Source organism: Anomaloglossus baeobatrachus, unplaced genomic scaffold (assembly GCF_048569485.1).
Source record: "Anomaloglossus baeobatrachus isolate aAnoBae1 unplaced genomic scaffold, aAnoBae1.hap1 Scaffold_649, whole genome shotgun sequence".
Taxonomy (NCBI): Eukaryota; Metazoa; Chordata; class Amphibia; order Anura; family Aromobatidae; genus Anomaloglossus; species Anomaloglossus baeobatrachus.
In genome coordinates, this window is record NW_027445018.1 from 53,712 (window position 1) to 75,026 (window position 21,315).

The 21,315-nt window shown below is 46.6% G+C and overlaps 13 non-coding genes across 13 annotated transcripts; all 13 read left to right on the forward strand.

Annotated features, from left to right (window-relative positions):
* The first annotated feature begins 1,631 nt into the window (after positions 1–1,631).
* Positions 1,632–1,827, forward strand: LOC142286226 (U2 spliceosomal RNA). Its single transcript, XR_012747433.1, has one exon. It is a non-coding gene; the product is annotated as a U2 spliceosomal RNA (small nuclear RNA).
* A 1,387-nt stretch (positions 1,828–3,214) lies between these two features.
* On the forward strand, positions 3,215–3,405 carry LOC142286253 (U2 spliceosomal RNA). The gene has a single exon (XR_012747456.1). It is a non-coding gene; the product is annotated as a U2 spliceosomal RNA (small nuclear RNA).
* Positions 3,406–4,792: 1,387 nt separating this feature from the next.
* Positions 4,793–4,983, forward strand: LOC142286254 (U2 spliceosomal RNA). Its single transcript, XR_012747457.1, has one exon. It is a non-coding gene; the product is annotated as a U2 spliceosomal RNA (small nuclear RNA).
* Positions 4,984–6,370: 1,387 nt separating this feature from the next.
* LOC142286255 (U2 spliceosomal RNA) lies at positions 6,371–6,561 on the forward strand. Its single transcript, XR_012747458.1, has one exon. It is a non-coding gene; the product is annotated as a U2 spliceosomal RNA (small nuclear RNA).
* Positions 6,562–7,948: 1,387 nt separating this feature from the next.
* Positions 7,949–8,139, forward strand: LOC142286256 (U2 spliceosomal RNA). The gene has a single exon (XR_012747459.1). It is a non-coding gene; the product is annotated as a U2 spliceosomal RNA (small nuclear RNA).
* Positions 8,140–9,526: 1,387 nt separating this feature from the next.
* LOC142286257 (U2 spliceosomal RNA) lies at positions 9,527–9,717 on the forward strand. The gene has a single exon (XR_012747460.1). It is a non-coding gene; the product is annotated as a U2 spliceosomal RNA (small nuclear RNA).
* A 1,387-nt stretch (positions 9,718–11,104) lies between these two features.
* On the forward strand, positions 11,105–11,295 carry LOC142286258 (U2 spliceosomal RNA). Its single transcript, XR_012747461.1, has one exon. It is a non-coding gene; the product is annotated as a U2 spliceosomal RNA (small nuclear RNA).
* A 1,387-nt stretch (positions 11,296–12,682) lies between these two features.
* On the forward strand, positions 12,683–12,873 carry LOC142286259 (U2 spliceosomal RNA). Its single transcript, XR_012747462.1, has one exon. It is a non-coding gene; the product is annotated as a U2 spliceosomal RNA (small nuclear RNA).
* A 1,387-nt stretch (positions 12,874–14,260) lies between these two features.
* Positions 14,261–14,451, forward strand: LOC142286261 (U2 spliceosomal RNA). Its single transcript, XR_012747464.1, has one exon. It is a non-coding gene; the product is annotated as a U2 spliceosomal RNA (small nuclear RNA).
* A 1,387-nt stretch (positions 14,452–15,838) lies between these two features.
* LOC142286263 (U2 spliceosomal RNA) lies at positions 15,839–16,029 on the forward strand. The gene has a single exon (XR_012747465.1). It is a non-coding gene; the product is annotated as a U2 spliceosomal RNA (small nuclear RNA).
* Positions 16,030–17,416: 1,387 nt separating this feature from the next.
* On the forward strand, positions 17,417–17,607 carry LOC142286188 (U2 spliceosomal RNA). The gene has a single exon (XR_012747397.1). It is a non-coding gene; the product is annotated as a U2 spliceosomal RNA (small nuclear RNA).
* Positions 17,608–18,994: 1,387 nt separating this feature from the next.
* On the forward strand, positions 18,995–19,185 carry LOC142286264 (U2 spliceosomal RNA). The gene has a single exon (XR_012747466.1). It is a non-coding gene; the product is annotated as a U2 spliceosomal RNA (small nuclear RNA).
* A 1,387-nt stretch (positions 19,186–20,572) lies between these two features.
* Positions 20,573–20,763, forward strand: LOC142286265 (U2 spliceosomal RNA). The gene has a single exon (XR_012747467.1). It is a non-coding gene; the product is annotated as a U2 spliceosomal RNA (small nuclear RNA).
* Positions 20,764–21,315: the final 552 nt, after the last annotated feature.

Consider the following 21,315-nt stretch of genomic DNA (forward strand, 5'->3'; position numbering starts at 1 on the left):
GTGATGAATGTTTGCAACCTACTGCGAAGCCTCATACCGCAATATAAGGAACGTCAAATACTAAGAAAGGGCGGCCTATGAAAGAATTACTACTTTCAATAAGTACACTTAAACGGCTAATTGGGAATAGAAAAACTGTAAAAAGCCCTCTGAGAAAGCCCCCCTCTAACCTTTGATAGTAAGCTTTTCTGTAGTCTGCCTGTTGATGTATTTTCCGTTTGAACTGTGCACAACATGAAGAGACGGAACACTGGCGGCTTGTCACAATGCCCCCCGATGACATCACAATAGCGCTGCTGCCTAGAAAACAAGCTGCGCAGAAGAAGTTGTTCTTTGGGTGGGAGGGTGGGCTAGTGGAAGGAGGGGGCAATCTCTTTTTTTCCCGGGTGGTAGGGGGATGACAGGAGAAGGGAAGCGGGTGGTGAGAAAGGTACAGAGGGCAGGGTTTGGGGGCTGGGAAGGAAAGGGAAAAGATTAGGGTTTGGGGATGATGAAAGGGCTTTCTACGGGTAAGGATGGCAAAGGGTGGCAGTGACGGAAAGTCAGGCAACCTGTCCTGTCCGTCTTTTTGTATCGTGAATTGGAAAGACTGCAAGGGGGAGGGGAGTTGCTTGCGCCCTAAAGGAGGAGTTATTCAGATTCATTGCAGTGGGCGGCGGCTGCAAAACGCACCATTCTTCTTGTTTTGGCTCTGCAAAGCAGCCTTTTCAAGGGTTGGCTTGGGTGACAAAATGTCTTGTGTAGGCGTGGGTTTGTCTCCCTCTCGCTCTCTCTCCCTAAGATGTGTCCGGCATAGGCCAGGGTGCCACTCGAGGCCCAAACCAATTCTGGTTATCGCTTCTCGGCCTTTTGGCTAAGATCAAGTGTAGTGTTGTTCGAAGAGGTGGTTTAAGCTCCAGGCCACCTTAGTACAATGATACAATGCACACTGGAAGGTTGCGCTTGCTAGTACTCTGGGTGGATAGTATATTCATCTAGAGGAAAACATGGCCCTACCAGGATCGAGGCTATTAGACTGAGTAAGGGTGGGGGGCTATGGTACAACGTGCCCCAGGACTGACGACCCTGGAGTGAGTCTGAGCTTGCTGGCTTGGGACCCCGGCAAGCCTTGGGCTCTGTAGCACACCGTACCTTGCCTTTTCATACTTTTTGAGCATATTATCCTATCCCGGCCTTCTGGCTAGGAAGGGAAATTTTTATAATCCCGGTCGGAGGTCTGGTCAGCTTTGGGCTGAGAAACTAACACCCGGTTGGAGGTCTGGGTCAGCTTCGGCTGAGAAACCAACACCCGGTTGGAGGTCTGGGTCAGCTTCGGCTGAGAAACCAACACCCGGTTGGAGGTCCGGTTAGCCTTGGGCTGAGAAACCAACACCGGTTGACGGTCCGGGCAGTTTCGGCTGCGAAACCAACAACTAGTAGCTCTCTACTCCACTTGGGTAAGATGCCTGGGTGGACGCTGGGAGCAACGACAAGGCTCAACCAGGCTTCGGCTTGGGGGAGCACCGAAGATCCCTGACCCTTGCTGTGGCCTTCTGGCTCGGAGGGACGGGGTTGATTTTTGGGGACCCTCTCCTCACGGTGGGGTCCACACGAATCCTAGCCTTTGCACTGTTTTTGGTGTGACTTCGGTCATGCATTTTTTGTGGTGCTTTGGAAAGCTTCATTAAATCAAAATCTGTTCTTATCAGTTTAATATCTGATACGTCCCCTATCTGGGGACCATATATTAAATGGATTTTTAGAACAGGGAGATGGAAAAAGAGCTTGCTCTGTCCACTCCACGCATTGACCTGGTATTGCAGTACCTCCAGGAACGGTGCACCCCTTCTTAACCCAGTTTCCAAAAGCAGAACTCAATTCACCTGATTCATATTAGCCCGATTTAATGAATTGGAAGAAAGCATACGTCTTCATATGCACCTCAATTTGGCCCATTCACTTTTCACACTTCCTCCTTTTGTTTTTTATCTTTCACACTTTTGACTTTCTTTATTCATCCAAATAGCAAACTCATCACCACTCAACCTGACCAACTCGGCTATGTCCCCGTGCTGCAGTTCTCTGTCTTATCTAGATCATTTGCAATTGAATGGAATAGATCCCTTTTGGACAAAGTGGATTCACCTGCTGCTGCAGTGACCACAGGTGTGATAACATCTAGAATTGGCATCTGGTGCGATCTCTCCGCTTCCACTCCAAAGAAAGTTACCTGTTTATTCCTATCATGCATTGGTTTTTGGGGTTTTCTTTGAGTAATGATGATCTCTTTAGTAGTCTGTTGGCGCCCTCTCCTGGAGGAATAGTTTGCTTGCTCTTGGACATTCTAAAAGAGAGGTCATGATAGACATTGAGCTTCTGAGCTCAATTGGGGACAGTCATGGGTGATGAATGTTTGCAACCTACTGCGAAGCCTCATACCGCAATATAAGGAACGTCAAATACTAAGAAAGGGCGGCCTATGAAAGAATTACTACTTTCAATAAGTACACTTAAACGGCTAATTGGGAATAGAAAAACTGTAAAAAGCCCTCTGAGAAAGCCCCCCTCTAACCTTTGATAGTAAGCTTTTCTGTAGTCTGCCTGTTGATGTATTTTCCGTTTGAACTGTGCACAACATGAAGAGACGGAACACTGGCGGCTTGTCACAATGCCCCCCGATGACATCACAATAGCGCTGCTGCCTAGAAAACAAGCTGCGCAGAAGAAGTTGTTCTTTGGGTGGGAGGGTGGGCTAGTGGAAGGAGGGGGCAATCTCTTTTTTTCCCGGGTGGTAGGGGGATGACAGGAGAAGGGAAGCGGGTGGTGAGAAAGGTACAGAGGGCAGGGTTTGGGGGCTGGGAAGGAAAGGGAAAAGATTAGGGTTTGGGGATGATGAAAGGGCTTTCTACGGGTAAGGATGGCAAAGGGTGGCAGTGACGGAAAGTCAGGCAACCTGTCCTGTCCGTCTTTTTGTATCGTGAATTGGAAAGACTGCAAGGGGGAGGGGAGTTGCTTGCGCCCTAAAGGAGGAGTTATTCAGATTCATTGCAGTGGGCGGCGGCTGCAAAACGCACCATTCTTCTTGTTTTGGCTCTGCAAAGCAGCCTTTTCAAGGGTTGGCTTGGGTGACAAAATGTCTTGTGTAGGCGTGGGTTTGTCTCCCTCTCGCTCTCTCTCCCTAAGATGTGTCCGGCATAGGCCAGGGTGCCACTCGAGGCCCAAACCAATTCTGGTTATCGCTTCTCGGCCTTTTGGCTAAGATCAAGTGTAGTATCTGTTCTTATCAGTTTAATATCTGATACGTCCCCTATCTGGGGACCATATATTAAATGGATTTTTAGAACAGGGAGATGGAAAAAGAGCTTGCTCTGTCCACTCCACGCATTGACCTGGTATTGCAGTACCTCCAGGAACGGTGCACCCCTTCTTAACCCAGTTTCCAAAAGCAGAACTCAATTCACCTGATTCATATTAGCCCGATTTAATGAATTGGAAGAAAGCATACGTCTTCATATGCACCTCAATTTGGCCCATTCACTTTTCACACTTCCTCCTTTTGTTTTTTATCTTTCACACTTTTGACTTTCTTTATTCATCCAAATAGCAAACTCATCACCACTCAACCTGACCAACTCGGCTATGTCCCCGTGCTGCAGTTCTCTGTCTTATCTAGATCATTTGCAATTGAATGGAATAGATCCCTTTTGGACAAAGTGGATTCACCTGCTGCTGCAGTGACCACAGGTGTGATAACATCTAGAATTGGCATCTGGTGCGATCTCTCCGCTTCCACTCCAAAGAAAGTTACCTGTTTATTCCTATCATGCATTGGTTTTTGGGGTTTTCTTTGAGTAATGATGATCTCTTTAGTAGTCTGTTGGCGCCCTCTCCTGGAGGAATAGTTTGCTTGCTCTTGGACATTCTAAAAGAGAGGTCATGATAGACATTGAGCTTCTGAGCTCAATTGGGGACAGTCATGGGTGATGAATGTTTGCAACCTACTGCGAAGCCTCATACCGCAATATAAGGAACGTCAAATACTAAGAAAGGGCGGCCTATGAAAGAATTACTACTTTCAATAAGTACACTTAAACGGCTAATTGGGAATAGAAAAACTGTAAAAAGCCCTCTGAGAAAGCCCCCCTCTAACCTTTGATAGTAAGCTTTTCTGTAGTCTGCCTGTTGATGTATTTTCCGTTTGAACTGTGCACAACATGAAGAGACGGAACACTGGCGGCTTGTCACAATGCCCCCCGATGACATCACAATAGCGCTGCTGCCTAGAAAACAAGCTGCGCAGAAGAAGTTGTTCTTTGGGTGGGAGGGTGGGCTAGTGGAAGGAGGGGGCAATCTCTTTTTTTCCCGGGTGGTAGGGGGATGACAGGAGAAGGGAAGCGGGTGGTGAGAAAGGTACAGAGGGCAGGGTTTGGGGGCTGGGAAGGAAAGGGAAAAGATTAGGGTTTGGGGATGATGAAAGGGCTTTCTACGGGTAAGGATGGCAAAGGGTGGCAGTGACGGAAAGTCAGGCAACCTGTCCTGTCCGTCTTTTTGTATCGTGAATTGGAAAGACTGCAAGGGGGAGGGGAGTTGCTTGCGCCCTAAAGGAGGAGTTATTCAGATTCATTGCAGTGGGCGGCGGCTGCAAAACGCACCATTCTTCTTGTTTTGGCTCTGCAAAGCAGCCTTTTCAAGGGTTGGCTTGGGTGACAAAATGTCTTGTGTAGGCGTGGGTTTGTCTCCCTCTCGCTCTCTCTCCCTAAGATGTGTCCGGCATAGGCCAGGGTGCCACTCGAGGCCCAAACCAATTCTGGTTATCGCTTCTCGGCCTTTTGGCTAAGATCAAGTGTAGTATCTGTTCTTATCAGTTTAATATCTGATACGTCCCCTATCTGGGGACCATATATTAAATGGATTTTTAGAACAGGGAGATGGAAAAAGAGCTTGCTCTGTCCACTCCACGCATTGACCTGGTATTGCAGTACCTCCAGGAACGGTGCACCCCTTCTTAACCCAGTTTCCAAAAGCAGAACTCAATTCACCTGATTCATATTAGCCCGATTTAATGAATTGGAAGAAAGCATACGTCTTCATATGCACCTCAATTTGGCCCATTCACTTTTCACACTTCCTCCTTTTGTTTTTTATCTTTCACACTTTTGACTTTCTTTATTCATCCAAATAGCAAACTCATCACCACTCAACCTGACCAACTCGGCTATGTCCCCGTGCTGCAGTTCTCTGTCTTATCTAGATCATTTGCAATTGAATGGAATAGATCCCTTTTGGACAAAGTGGATTCACCTGCTGCTGCAGTGACCACAGGTGTGATAACATCTAGAATTGGCATCTGGTGCGATCTCTCCGCTTCCACTCCAAAGAAAGTTACCTGTTTATTCCTATCATGCATTGGTTTTTGGGGTTTTCTTTGAGTAATGATGATCTCTTTAGTAGTCTGTTGGCGCCCTCTCCTGGAGGAATAGTTTGCTTGCTCTTGGACATTCTAAAAGAGAGGTCATGATAGACATTGAGCTTCTGAGCTCAATTGGGGACAGTCATGGGTGATGAATGTTTGCAACCTACTGCGAAGCCTCATACCGCAATATAAGGAACGTCAAATACTAAGAAAGGGCGGCCTATGAAAGAATTACTACTTTCAATAAGTACACTTAAACGGCTAATTGGGAATAGAAAAACTGTAAAAAGCCCTCTGAGAAAGCCCCCCTCTAACCTTTGATAGTAAGCTTTTCTGTAGTCTGCCTGTTGATGTATTTTCCGTTTGAACTGTGCACAACATGAAGAGACGGAACACTGGCGGCTTGTCACAATGCCCCCCGATGACATCACAATAGCGCTGCTGCCTAGAAAACAAGCTGCGCAGAAGAAGTTGTTCTTTGGGTGGGAGGGTGGGCTAGTGGAAGGAGGGGGCAATCTCTTTTTTTCCCGGGTGGTAGGGGGATGACAGGAGAAGGGAAGCGGGTGGTGAGAAAGGTACAGAGGGCAGGGTTTGGGGGCTGGGAAGGAAAGGGAAAAGATTAGGGTTTGGGGATGATGAAAGGGCTTTCTACGGGTAAGGATGGCAAAGGGTGGCAGTGACGGAAAGTCAGGCAACCTGTCCTGTCCGTCTTTTTGTATCGTGAATTGGAAAGACTGCAAGGGGGAGGGGAGTTGCTTGCGCCCTAAAGGAGGAGTTATTCAGATTCATTGCAGTGGGCGGCGGCTGCAAAACGCACCATTCTTCTTGTTTTGGCTCTGCAAAGCAGCCTTTTCAAGGGTTGGCTTGGGTGACAAAATGTCTTGTGTAGGCGTGGGTTTGTCTCCCTCTCGCTCTCTCTCCCTAAGATGTGTCCGGCATAGGCCAGGGTGCCACTCGAGGCCCAAACCAATTCTGGTTATCGCTTCTCGGCCTTTTGGCTAAGATCAAGTGTAGTATCTGTTCTTATCAGTTTAATATCTGATACGTCCCCTATCTGGGGACCATATATTAAATGGATTTTTAGAACAGGGAGATGGAAAAAGAGCTTGCTCTGTCCACTCCACGCATTGACCTGGTATTGCAGTACCTCCAGGAACGGTGCACCCCTTCTTAACCCAGTTTCCAAAAGCAGAACTCAATTCACCTGATTCATATTAGCCCGATTTAATGAATTGGAAGAAAGCATACGTCTTCATATGCACCTCAATTTGGCCCATTCACTTTTCACACTTCCTCCTTTTGTTTTTTATCTTTCACACTTTTGACTTTCTTTATTCATCCAAATAGCAAACTCATCACCACTCAACCTGACCAACTCGGCTATGTCCCCGTGCTGCAGTTCTCTGTCTTATCTAGATCATTTGCAATTGAATGGAATAGATCCCTTTTGGACAAAGTGGATTCACCTGCTGCTGCAGTGACCACAGGTGTGATAACATCTAGAATTGGCATCTGGTGCGATCTCTCCGCTTCCACTCCAAAGAAAGTTACCTGTTTATTCCTATCATGCATTGGTTTTTGGGGTTTTCTTTGAGTAATGATGATCTCTTTAGTAGTCTGTTGGCGCCCTCTCCTGGAGGAATAGTTTGCTTGCTCTTGGACATTCTAAAAGAGAGGTCATGATAGACATTGAGCTTCTGAGCTCAATTGGGGACAGTCATGGGTGATGAATGTTTGCAACCTACTGCGAAGCCTCATACCGCAATATAAGGAACGTCAAATACTAAGAAAGGGCGGCCTATGAAAGAATTACTACTTTCAATAAGTACACTTAAACGGCTAATTGGGAATAGAAAAACTGTAAAAAGCCCTCTGAGAAAGCCCCCCTCTAACCTTTGATAGTAAGCTTTTCTGTAGTCTGCCTGTTGATGTATTTTCCGTTTGAACTGTGCACAACATGAAGAGACGGAACACTGGCGGCTTGTCACAATGCCCCCCGATGACATCACAATAGCGCTGCTGCCTAGAAAACAAGCTGCGCAGAAGAAGTTGTTCTTTGGGTGGGAGGGTGGGCTAGTGGAAGGAGGGGGCAATCTCTTTTTTTCCCGGGTGGTAGGGGGATGACAGGAGAAGGGAAGCGGGTGGTGAGAAAGGTACAGAGGGCAGGGTTTGGGGGCTGGGAAGGAAAGGGAAAAGATTAGGGTTTGGGGATGATGAAAGGGCTTTCTACGGGTAAGGATGGCAAAGGGTGGCAGTGACGGAAAGTCAGGCAACCTGTCCTGTCCGTCTTTTTGTATCGTGAATTGGAAAGACTGCAAGGGGGAGGGGAGTTGCTTGCGCCCTAAAGGAGGAGTTATTCAGATTCATTGCAGTGGGCGGCGGCTGCAAAACGCACCATTCTTCTTGTTTTGGCTCTGCAAAGCAGCCTTTTCAAGGGTTGGCTTGGGTGACAAAATGTCTTGTGTAGGCGTGGGTTTGTCTCCCTCTCGCTCTCTCTCCCTAAGATGTGTCCGGCATAGGCCAGGGTGCCACTCGAGGCCCAAACCAATTCTGGTTATCGCTTCTCGGCCTTTTGGCTAAGATCAAGTGTAGTATCTGTTCTTATCAGTTTAATATCTGATACGTCCCCTATCTGGGGACCATATATTAAATGGATTTTTAGAACAGGGAGATGGAAAAAGAGCTTGCTCTGTCCACTCCACGCATTGACCTGGTATTGCAGTACCTCCAGGAACGGTGCACCCCTTCTTAACCCAGTTTCCAAAAGCAGAACTCAATTCACCTGATTCATATTAGCCCGATTTAATGAATTGGAAGAAAGCATACGTCTTCATATGCACCTCAATTTGGCCCATTCACTTTTCACACTTCCTCCTTTTGTTTTTTATCTTTCACACTTTTGACTTTCTTTATTCATCCAAATAGCAAACTCATCACCACTCAACCTGACCAACTCGGCTATGTCCCCGTGCTGCAGTTCTCTGTCTTATCTAGATCATTTGCAATTGAATGGAATAGATCCCTTTTGGACAAAGTGGATTCACCTGCTGCTGCAGTGACCACAGGTGTGATAACATCTAGAATTGGCATCTGGTGCGATCTCTCCGCTTCCACTCCAAAGAAAGTTACCTGTTTATTCCTATCATGCATTGGTTTTTGGGGTTTTCTTTGAGTAATGATGATCTCTTTAGTAGTCTGTTGGCGCCCTCTCCTGGAGGAATAGTTTGCTTGCTCTTGGACATTCTAAAAGAGAGGTCATGATAGACATTGAGCTTCTGAGCTCAATTGGGGACAGTCATGGGTGATGAATGTTTGCAACCTACTGCGAAGCCTCATACCGCAATATAAGGAACGTCAAATACTAAGAAAGGGCGGCCTATGAAAGAATTACTACTTTCAATAAGTACACTTAAACGGCTAATTGGGAATAGAAAAACTGTAAAAAGCCCTCTGAGAAAGCCCCCCTCTAACCTTTGATAGTAAGCTTTTCTGTAGTCTGCCTGTTGATGTATTTTCCGTTTGAACTGTGCACAACATGAAGAGACGGAACACTGGCGGCTTGTCACAATGCCCCCCGATGACATCACAATAGCGCTGCTGCCTAGAAAACAAGCTGCGCAGAAGAAGTTGTTCTTTGGGTGGGAGGGTGGGCTAGTGGAAGGAGGGGGCAATCTCTTTTTTTCCCGGGTGGTAGGGGGATGACAGGAGAAGGGAAGCGGGTGGTGAGAAAGGTACAGAGGGCAGGGTTTGGGGGCTGGGAAGGAAAGGGAAAAGATTAGGGTTTGGGGATGATGAAAGGGCTTTCTACGGGTAAGGATGGCAAAGGGTGGCAGTGACGGAAAGTCAGGCAACCTGTCCTGTCCGTCTTTTTGTATCGTGAATTGGAAAGACTGCAAGGGGGAGGGGAGTTGCTTGCGCCCTAAAGGAGGAGTTATTCAGATTCATTGCAGTGGGCGGCGGCTGCAAAACGCACCATTCTTCTTGTTTTGGCTCTGCAAAGCAGCCTTTTCAAGGGTTGGCTTGGGTGACAAAATGTCTTGTGTAGGCGTGGGTTTGTCTCCCTCTCGCTCTCTCTCCCTAAGATGTGTCCGGCATAGGCCAGGGTGCCACTCGAGGCCCAAACCAATTCTGGTTATCGCTTCTCGGCCTTTTGGCTAAGATCAAGTGTAGTATCTGTTCTTATCAGTTTAATATCTGATACGTCCCCTATCTGGGGACCATATATTAAATGGATTTTTAGAACAGGGAGATGGAAAAAGAGCTTGCTCTGTCCACTCCACGCATTGACCTGGTATTGCAGTACCTCCAGGAACGGTGCACCCCTTCTTAACCCAGTTTCCAAAAGCAGAACTCAATTCACCTGATTCATATTAGCCCGATTTAATGAATTGGAAGAAAGCATACGTCTTCATATGCACCTCAATTTGGCCCATTCACTTTTCACACTTCCTCCTTTTGTTTTTTATCTTTCACACTTTTGACTTTCTTTATTCATCCAAATAGCAAACTCATCACCACTCAACCTGACCAACTCGGCTATGTCCCCGTGCTGCAGTTCTCTGTCTTATCTAGATCATTTGCAATTGAATGGAATAGATCCCTTTTGGACAAAGTGGATTCACCTGCTGCTGCAGTGACCACAGGTGTGATAACATCTAGAATTGGCATCTGGTGCGATCTCTCCGCTTCCACTCCAAAGAAAGTTACCTGTTTATTCCTATCATGCATTGGTTTTTGGGGTTTTCTTTGAGTAATGATGATCTCTTTAGTAGTCTGTTGGCGCCCTCTCCTGGAGGAATAGTTTGCTTGCTCTTGGACATTCTAAAAGAGAGGTCATGATAGACATTGAGCTTCTGAGCTCAATTGGGGACAGTCATGGGTGATGAATGTTTGCAACCTACTGCGAAGCCTCATACCGCAATATAAGGAACGTCAAATACTAAGAAAGGGCGGCCTATGAAAGAATTACTACTTTCAATAAGTACACTTAAACGGCTAATTGGGAATAGAAAAACTGTAAAAAGCCCTCTGAGAAAGCCCCCCTCTAACCTTTGATAGTAAGCTTTTCTGTAGTCTGCCTGTTGATGTATTTTCCGTTTGAACTGTGCACAACATGAAGAGACGGAACACTGGCGGCTTGTCACAATGCCCCCCGATGACATCACAATAGCGCTGCTGCCTAGAAAACAAGCTGCGCAGAAGAAGTTGTTCTTTGGGTGGGAGGGTGGGCTAGTGGAAGGAGGGGGCAATCTCTTTTTTTCCCGGGTGGTAGGGGGATGACAGGAGAAGGGAAGCGGGTGGTGAGAAAGGTACAGAGGGCAGGGTTTGGGGGCTGGGAAGGAAAGGGAAAAGATTAGGGTTTGGGGATGATGAAAGGGCTTTCTACGGGTAAGGATGGCAAAGGGTGGCAGTGACGGAAAGTCAGGCAACCTGTCCTGTCCGTCTTTTTGTATCGTGAATTGGAAAGACTGCAAGGGGGAGGGGAGTTGCTTGCGCCCTAAAGGAGGAGTTATTCAGATTCATTGCAGTGGGCGGCGGCTGCAAAACGCACCATTCTTCTTGTTTTGGCTCTGCAAAGCAGCCTTTTCAAGGGTTGGCTTGGGTGACAAAATGTCTTGTGTAGGCGTGGGTTTGTCTCCCTCTCGCTCTCTCTCCCTAAGATGTGTCCGGCATAGGCCAGGGTGCCACTCGAGGCCCAAACCAATTCTGGTTATCGCTTCTCGGCCTTTTGGCTAAGATCAAGTGTAGTATCTGTTCTTATCAGTTTAATATCTGATACGTCCCCTATCTGGGGACCATATATTAAATGGATTTTTAGAACAGGGAGATGGAAAAAGAGCTTGCTCTGTCCACTCCACGCATTGACCTGGTATTGCAGTACCTCCAGGAACGGTGCACCCCTTCTTAACCCAGTTTCCAAAAGCAGAACTCAATTCACCTGATTCATATTAGCCCGATTTAATGAATTGGAAGAAAGCATACGTCTTCATATGCACCTCAATTTGGCCCATTCACTTTTCACACTTCCTCCTTTTGTTTTTTATCTTTCACACTTTTGACTTTCTTTATTCATCCAAATAGCAAACTCATCACCACTCAACCTGACCAACTCGGCTATGTCCCCGTGCTGCAGTTCTCTGTCTTATCTAGATCATTTGCAATTGAATGGAATAGATCCCTTTTGGACAAAGTGGATTCACCTGCTGCTGCAGTGACCACAGGTGTGATAACATCTAGAATTGGCATCTGGTGCGATCTCTCCGCTTCCACTCCAAAGAAAGTTACCTGTTTATTCCTATCATGCATTGGTTTTTGGGGTTTTCTTTGAGTAATGATGATCTCTTTAGTAGTCTGTTGGCGCCCTCTCCTGGAGGAATAGTTTGCTTGCTCTTGGACATTCTAAAAGAGAGGTCATGATAGACATTGAGCTTCTGAGCTCAATTGGGGACAGTCATGGGTGATGAATGTTTGCAACCTACTGCGAAGCCTCATACCGCAATATAAGGAACGTCAAATACTAAGAAAGGGCGGCCTATGAAAGAATTACTACTTTCAATAAGTACACTTAAACGGCTAATTGGGAATAGAAAAACTGTAAAAAGCCCTCTGAGAAAGCCCCCCTCTAACCTTTGATAGTAAGCTTTTCTGTAGTCTGCCTGTTGATGTATTTTCCGTTTGAACTGTGCACAACATGAAGAGACGGAACACTGGCGGCTTGTCACAATGCCCCCCGATGACATCACAATAGCGCTGCTGCCTAGAAAACAAGCTGCGCAGAAGAAGTTGTTCTTTGGGTGGGAGGGTGGGCTAGTGGAAGGAGGGGGCAATCTCTTTTTTTCCCGGGTGGTAGGGGGATGACAGGAGAAGGGAAGCAGGTGGTGAGAAAGGTACAGAGGGCAGGGTTTGGGGGCTGGGAAGGAAAGGGAAAAGATTAGGGTTTGGGGATGATGAAAGGGCTTTCTACGGGTAAGGATGGCAAAGGGTGGCAGTGACGGAAAGTCAGGCAACCTGTCCTGTCCGTCTTTTTGTATCGTGAATTGGAAAGACTGCAAGGGGGAGGGGAGTTGCTTGCGCCCTAAAGGAGGAGTTATTCAGATTCATTGCAGTGGGCGGCGGCTGCAAAACGCACCATTCTTCTTGTTTTGGCTCTGCAAAGCAGCCTTTTCAAGGGTTGGCTTGGGTGACAAAATGTCTTGTGTAGGCGTGGGTTTGTCTCCCTCTCGCTCTCTCTCCCTAAGATGTGTCCGGCATAGGCCAGGGTGCCACTCGAGGCCCAAACCAATTCTGGTTATCGCTTCTCGGCCTTTTGGCTAAGATCAAGTGTAGTATCTGTTCTTATCAGTTTAATATCTGATACGTCCCCTATCTGGGGACCATATATTAAATGGATTTTTAGAACAGGGAGATGGAAAAAGAGCTTGCTCTGTCCACTCCACGCATTGACCTGGTATTGCAGTACCTCCAGGAACGGTGCACCCCTTCTTAACCCAGTTTCCAAAAGCAGAACTCAATTCACCTGATTCATATTAGCCCGATTTAATGAATTGGAAGAAAGCATACGTCTTCATATGCACCTCAATTTGGCCCATTCACTTTTCACACTTCCTCCTTTTGTTTTTTATCTTTCACACTTTTGACTTTCTTTATTCATCCAAATAGCAAACTCATCACCACTCAACCTGACCAACTCGGCTATGTCCCCGTGCTGCAGTTCTCTGTCTTATCTAGATCATTTGCAATTGAATGGAATAGATCCCTTTTGGACAAAGTGGATTCACCTGCTGCTGCAGTGACCACAGGTGTGATAACATCTAGAATTGGCATCTGGTGCGATCTCTCCGCTTCCACTCCAAAGAAAGTTACCTGTTTATTCCTATCATGCATTGGTTTTTGGGGTTTTCTTTGAGTAATGATGATCTCTTTAGTAGTCTGTTGGCGCCCTCTCCTGGAGGAATAGTTTGCTTGCTCTTGGACATTCTAAAAGAGAGGTCATGATAGACATTGAGCTTCTGAGCTCAATTGGGGACAGTCATGGGTGATGAATGTTTGCAACCTACTGCGAAGCCTCATACCGCAATATAAGGAACGTCAAATACTAAGAAAGGGCGGCCTATGAAAGAATTACTACTTTCAATAAGTACACTTAAACGGCTAATTGGGAATAGAAAAACTGTAAAAAGCCCTCTGAGAAAGCCCCCCTCTAACCTTTGATAGTAAGCTTTTCTGTAGTCTGCCTGTTGATGTATTTTCCGTTTGAACTGTGCACAACATGAAGAGACGGAACACTGGCGGCTTGTCACAATGCCCCCCGATGACATCACAATAGCGCTGCTGCCTAGAAAACAAGCTGCGCAGAAGAAGTTGTTCTTTGGGTGGGAGGGTGGGCTAGTGGAAGGAGGGGGCAATCTCTTTTTTTCCCGGGTGGTAGGGGGATGACAGGAGAAGGGAAGCGGGTGGTGAGAAAGGTACAGAGGGCAGGGTTTGGGGGCTGGGAAGGAAAGGGAAAAGATTAGGGTTTGGGGATGATGAAAGGGCTTTCTACGGGTAAGGATGGCAAAGGGTGGCAGTGACGGAAAGTCAGGCAACCTGTCCTGTCCGTCTTTTTGTATCGTGAATTGGAAAGACTGCAAGGGGGAGGGGAGTTGCTTGCGCCCTAAAGGAGGAGTTATTCAGATTCATTGCAGTGGGCGGCGGCTGCAAAACGCACCATTCTTCTTGTTTTGGCTCTGCAAAGCAGCCTTTTCAAGGGTTGGCTTGGGTGACAAAATGTCTTGTGTAGGCGTGGGTTTGTCTCCCTCTCGCTCTCTCTCCCTAAGATGTGTCCGGCATAGGCCAGGGTGCCACTCGAGGCCCAAACCAATTCTGGTTATCGCTTCTCGGCCTTTTGGCTAAGATCAAGTGTAGTATCTGTTCTTATCAGTTTAATATCTGATACGTCCCCTATCTGGGGACCATATATTAAATGGATTTTTAGAACAGGGAGATGGAAAAAGAGCTTGCTCTGTCCACTCCACGCATTGACCTGGTATTGCAGTACCTCCAGGAACGGTGCACCCCTTCTTAACCCAGTTTCCAAAAGCAGAACTCAATTCACCTGATTCATATTAGCCCGATTTAATGAATTGGAAGAAAGCATACGTCTTCATATGCACCTCAATTTGGCCCATTCACTTTTCACACTTCCTCCTTTTGTTTTTTATCTTTCACACTTTTGACTTTCTTTATTCATCCAAATAGCAAACTCATCACCACTCAACCTGACCAACTCGGCTATGTCCCCGTGCTGCAGTTCTCTGTCTTATCTAGATCATTTGCAATTGAATGGAATAGATCCCTTTTGGACAAAGTGGATTCACCTGCTGCTGCAGTGACCACAGGTGTGATAACATCTAGAATTGGCATCTGGTGCGATCTCTCCGCTTCCACTCCAAAGAAAGTTACCTGTTTATTCCTATCATGCATTGGTTTTTGGGGTTTTCTTTGAGTAATGATGATCTCTTTAGTAGTCTGTTGGCGCCCTCTCCTGGAGGAATAGTTTGCTTGCTCTTGGACATTCTAAAAGAGAGGTCATGATAGACATTGAGCTTCTGAGCTCAATTGGGGACAGTCATGGGTGATGAATGTTTGCAACCTACTGCGAAGCCTCATACCGCAATATAAGGAACGTCAAATACTAAGAAAGGGCGGCCTATGAAAGAATTACTACTTTCAATAAGTACACTTAAACGGCTAATTGGGAATAGAAAAACTGTAAAAAGCCCTCTGAGAAAGCCCCCCTCTAACCTTTGATAGTAAGCTTTTCTGTAGTCTGCCTGTTGATGTATTTTCCGTTTGAACTGTGCACAACATGAAGAGACGGAACACTGGCGGCTTGTCACAATGCCCCCCGATGACATCACAATAGCGCTGCTGCCTAGAAAACAAGCTGCGCAGAAGAAGTTGTTCTTTGGGTGGGAGGGTGGGCTAGTGGAAGGAGGGGGCAATCTCTTTTTTTCCCGGGTGGTAGGGGGATGACAGGAGAAGGGAAGCGGGTGGTGAGAAAGGTACAGAGGGCAGGGTTTGGGGGCTGGGAAGGAAAGGGAAAAGATTAGGGTTTGGGGATGATGAAAGGGCTTTCTACGGGTAAGGATGGCAAAGGGTGGCAGTGACGGAAAGTCAGGCAACCTGTCCTGTCCGTCTTTTTGTATCGTGAATTGGAAAGACTGCAAGGGGGAGGGGAGTTGCTTGCGCCCTAAAGGAGGAGTTATTCAGATTCATTGCAGTGGGCGGCGGCTGCAAAACGCACCATTCTTCTTGTTTTGGCTCTGCAAAGCAGCCTTTTCAAGGGTTGGCTTGGGTGACAAAATGTCTTGTGTAGGCGTGGGTTTGTCTCCCTCTCGCTCTCTCTCCCTAAGATGTGTCCGGCATAGGCCAGGGTGCCACTCGAGGCCCAAACCAATTCTGGTTATCGCTTCTCGGCCTTTTGGCTAAGATCAAGTGTAGTATCTGTTCTTATCAGTTTAATATCTGATACGTCCCCTATCTGGGGACCATATATTAAATGGATTTTTAGAACAGGGAGATGGAAAAAGAGCTTGCTCTGTCCACTCCACGCATTGACCTGGTATTGCAGTACCTCCAGGAACGGTGCACCCCTTCTTAACCCAGTTTCCAAAAGCAGAACTCAATTCACCTGATTCATATTAGCCCGATTTAATGAATTGGAAGAAAGCATACGTCTTCATATGCACCTCAATTTGGCCCATTCACTTTTCACACTTCCTCCTTTTGTTTTTTATCTTTCACACTTTTGACTTTCTTTATTCATCCAAATAGCAAACTCATCACCACTCAACCTGACCAACTCGGCTATGTCCCCGTGCTGCAGTTCTCTGTCTTATCTAGATCATTTGCAATTGAATGGAATAGATCCCTTTTGGACAAAGTGGATTCACCTGCTGCTGCAGTGACCACAGGTGTGATAACATCTAGAATTGGCATCTGGTGCGATCTCTCCGCTTCCACTCCAAAGAAAGTTACCTGTTTATTCCTATCATGCATTGGTTTTTGGGGTTTTCTTTGAGTAATGATGATCTCTTTAGTAGTCTGTTGGCGCCCTCTCCTGGAGGAATAGTTTGCTTGCTCTTGGACATTCTAAAAGAGAGGTCATGATAGACATTGAGCTTCTGAGCTCAATTGGGGACAGTCATGGGTGATGAATGTTTGCAACCTACTGCGAAGCCTCATACCGCAATATAAGGAACGTCAAATACTAAGAAAGGGCGGCCTATGAAAGAATTACTACTTTCAATAAGTACACTTAAACGGCTAATTGGGAATAGAAAAACTGTAAAAAGCCCTCTGAGAAAGCCCCCCTCTAACCTTTGATAGTAAGCTTTTCTGTAGTCTGCCTGTTGATGTATTTTCCGTTTGAACTGTGCACAACATGAAGAGACGGAACACTGGCGGCTTGTCACAATGCCCCCCGATGACATCACAATAGCGCTGCTGCCTAGAAAACAAGCTGCGCAGAAGAAGTTGTTCTTTGGGTGGGAGGGTGGGCTAGTGGAAGGAGGGGGCAATCTCTTTTTTTCCCGGGTGGTAGGGGGATGACAGGAGAAGGGAAGCGGGTGGTGAGAAAGGTACAGAGGGCAGGGTTTGGGGGCTGGGAAGGAAAGGGAAAAGATTAGGGTTTGGGGATGATGAAAGGGCTTTCTACGGGTAAGGATGGCAAAGGGTGGCAGTGACGGAAAGTCAGGCAACCTGTCCTGTCCGTCTTTTTGTATCGTGAATTGGAAAGACTGCAAGGGGGAGGGGAGTTGCTTGCGCCCTAAAGGAGGAGTTATTCAGATTCATTGCAGTGGGCGGCGGCTGCAAAACGCACCATTCTTCTTGTTTTGGCTCTGCAAAGCAGCCTTTTCAAGGGTTGGCTTGGGTGACAAAATGTCTTGTGTAGGCGTGGGTTTGTCTCCCTCTCGCTCTCTCTCCCTAAGATGTGTCCGGCATAGGCCAGGGTGCCACTCGAGGCCCAAACCAATTCTGGTTATCGCTTCTCGGCCTTTTGGCTAAGATCAAGTGTAGTATCTGTTCTTATCAGTTTAATATCTGATATGTCCCCTATCTGGGGACCATATATTAAATGGATTTTTAGAACAGGGAGATGGAAAAAGAGCTTGCTCTGTCCACTCCACGCATTGACCTGGTATTGCAGTACCTCCAGGAACGGTGCACCCCTTCTTAACCCAGTTTCCAAAAGCAGAACTCAATTCACCTGATTCATATTAGCCCGATTTAATGAATTGGAAGAAAGCATACGTCTTCATATGCACCTCAATTTGGCCCATTCACTTTTCACACTTCCTCCTTTTGTTTTTTATCTTTCACACTTTTGACTTTCTTTATTCATCCAAATAGCAAACTCATCACCACTCAACCTGACCAACTCGGCTATGTCCCCGTGCTGCAGTTCTCTGTCTTATCTAGATCATTTGCAATTGAATGGAATAGATCCCTTTTGGACAAAGTGGATTCACCTGCTGCTGCAGTGACCACAGGTGTGATAACATCTAGAATTGGCATCTGGTGCGATCTCTCCGCTTCCACTCCAAAGAAAGTTACCTGTTTATTCCTATCATGCATTGGTTTTTGGGGTTTTCTTTGAGTAATGATGATCTCTTTAGTAGTCTGTTGGCGCCCTCTCCTGGAGGAATAGTTTGCTTGCTCTTGGACATTCTAAAAGAGAGGTCATGATAGACATTGAGCTTCTGAGCTCAATTGGGGACAGTCATGGGTGATGAATGTTTGCAACCTACTGCGAAGCCTCATACCGCAATATAAGGAACGTCAAATACTAAGAAAGGGCGGCCTATGAAAGAATTACTACTTTCAATAAGTACACTTAAACGGCTAATTGGGAATAGAAAAACTGTAAAAAGCCCTCTGAGAAAGCCCCCCTCTAACCTTTGATAGTAAGCTTTTCTGTAGTCTGCCTGTTGATGTATTTTCCGTTTGAACTGTGCACAACATGAAGAGACGGAACACTGGCGGCTTGTCACAATGCCCCCCGATGACATCACAATAGCGCTGCTGCCTAGAAAACAAGCTGCGCAGAAGAAGTTGTTCTTTGGGTGGGAGGGTGGGCTAGTGGAAGGAGGGGGCAATCTCTTTTTTTCCCGGGTGGTAGGGGGATGACAGGAGAAGGGAAGCGGGTGGTGAGAAAGGTACAGAGGGCAGGGTTTGGGGGCTGGGAAGGAAAGGGAAAAGATTAGGGTTTGGGGATGATGAAAGGGCTTTCTACGGGTAAGGATGGCAAAGGGTGGCAGTGACGGAAAGTCAGGCAACCTGTCCTGTCCGTCTTTTTGTATCGTGAATTGGAAAGACTGCAAGGGGGAGGGGAGTTGCTTGCGCCCTAAAGGAGGAGTTATTCAGATTCATTGCAGTGGGCGGCGGCTGCAAAACGCACCATTCTTCTTGTTTTGGCTCTGCAAAGCAGCCTTTTCAAGGGTTGGCTTGGGTGACAAAATGTCTTGTGTAGGCGTGGGTTTGTCTCCCTCTCGCTCTCTCTCCCTAAGATGTGTCCGGCATAGGCCAGGGTGCCACTCGAGGCCCAAACCAATTCTGGTTATCGCTTCTCGGCCTTTTGGCTAAGATCAAGTGTAGTATCTGTTCTTATCAGTTTAATATCTGATACGTCCCCTATCTGGGGACCATATATTAAATGGATTTTTAGAACAGGGAGATGGAAAAAGAGCTTGCTCTGTCCACTCCACGCATTGACCTGGTATTGCAGTACCTCCAGGAACGGTGCACCCCTTCTTAACCCAGTTTCCAAAAGCAGAACTCAATTCACCTGATTCATATTAGCCCGATTTAATGAATTGGAAGAAAGCATACGTCTTCATATGCACCTCAATTTGGCCCATTCACTTTTCACACTTCCTCCTTTTGTTTTTTATCTTTCACACTTTTGACTTTCTTTATTCATCCAAATAGCAAACTCATCACCACTCAACCTGACCAACTCGGCTATGTCCCCGTGCTGCAGTTCTCTGTCTTATCTAGATCATTTGCAATTGAATGGAATAGATCCCTTTTGGACAAAGTGGATTCACCTGCTGCTGCAGTGACCACAGGTGTGATAACATCTAGAATTGGCATCTGGTGCGATCTCTCCGCTTCCACTCCAAAGAAAGTTACCTGTTTATTCCTATCATGCATTGGTTTTTGGGGTTTTCTTTGAGTAATGATGATCTCTTTAGTAGTCTGTTGGCGCCCTCTCCTGGAGGAATAGTTTGCTTGCTCTTGGACATTCTAAAAGAGAGGTCATGATAGACATTGAGCTTCTGAGCTCAATTGGGGACAGTCATGGGTGATGAATGTTTGCAACCTACTGCGAAGCCTCATACCGCAATATAAGGAACGTCAAATACTAAGAAAGGGCGGCCTATGAAAGAATTACTACTTTCAATAAGTACACTTAAACGGCTAATTGGGAATAGAAAAACTGTAAAAAGCCCTCTGAGAAAGCCCCCCTCTAACCTTTGATAGTAAGCTTTTCTGTAGTCTGCCTGTTGATGTATTTTCCGTTTGAACTGTGCACAACATGAAGAGACGGAACACTGGCGGCTTGTCACAATGCCCCCCGATGACATCACAATAGCGCTGCTGCCTAGAAAACAAGCTGCGCAGAAGAAGTTGTTCTTTGGGTGGGAGGGTGGGCTAGTGGAAGGAGGGGGCAATCTCTTTTTTTCCCGGGTGGTAGGGGGATGACAGGAGAAGGGAAGCGGGTGGTGAGAAAGGTACAGAGGGCAGGGTTTGGGGGCTGGGAAGGAAAGGGAAAAGATTAGGGTTTGGGGATGATGAAAGGGCTTTCTACGGGTAAGGATGGCAAAGGGTGGCAGTGACGGAAAGTCAGGCAACCTGTCCTGTCCGTCTTTTTGTATCGTGAATTGGAAAGACTGCAAGGGGGAGGGGAGTTGCTTGCGCCCTAAAGGAGGAGTTATTCAGATTCATTGCAGTGGGCGGCGGCTGCAAAACGCACCATTCTTCTTGTTTTGGCTCTGCAAAGCAGCCTTTTCAAGGGTTGGCTTGGGTGACAAAATGTCTTGTGTAGGCGTGGGTTTGTCTCCCTCTCGCTCTCTCTCCCTAAGATGTGTCCGGCATAGGCCAGGGTGCCACTCGAGGCCCAAACCAATTCTGGTTATCGCTTCTCGGCCTTTTGGCTAAGATCAAGTGTAGTATCTGTTCTTATCAGTTTAATATCTGATACGTCCCCTATCTGGGGACCATATATTAAATGGATTTTTAGAACAGGGAGATGGAAAAAGAGCTTGCTCTGTCCACTCCACGCATTGACCTGGTATTGCAGTACCTCCAGGAACGGTGCACCCCTTCTTAACCCAGTTTCCAAAAGCAGAACTCAATTCACCTGATTCATATTAGCCCGATTTAATGAATTGGAAGAAAGCATACGTCTTCATATGCACCTCAATTTGGCCCATTCACTTTTCACACTTCCTCCTTTTGTTTTTTATCTTTCACACTTTTGACTTTCTTTATTCATCCAAATAGCAAACTCATCACCACTCAACCTGACCAACTCGGCTATGTCCCCGTGCTGCAGTTCTCTGTCTTATCTAGATCATTTGCAATTGAATGGAATAGATCCCTTTTGGACAAAGTGGATTCACCTGCTGCTGCAGTGACCACAGGTGTGATAACATCTAGAATTGGCATCTGGTGCGATCTCTCCGCTTCCACTCCAAAGAAAGTTACCTGTTTATTCCTATCATGCATTGGTTTTTGGGGTTTTCTTTGAGTAATGATGATCTCTTTAGTAGTCTGTTGGCGCCCTCTCCTGGAGGAATAGTTTGCTTGCTCTTGGACATTCTAAAAGAGAGGTCATGATAGACATTGAGCTTCTGAGCTCAATTGGGGACAGTCAT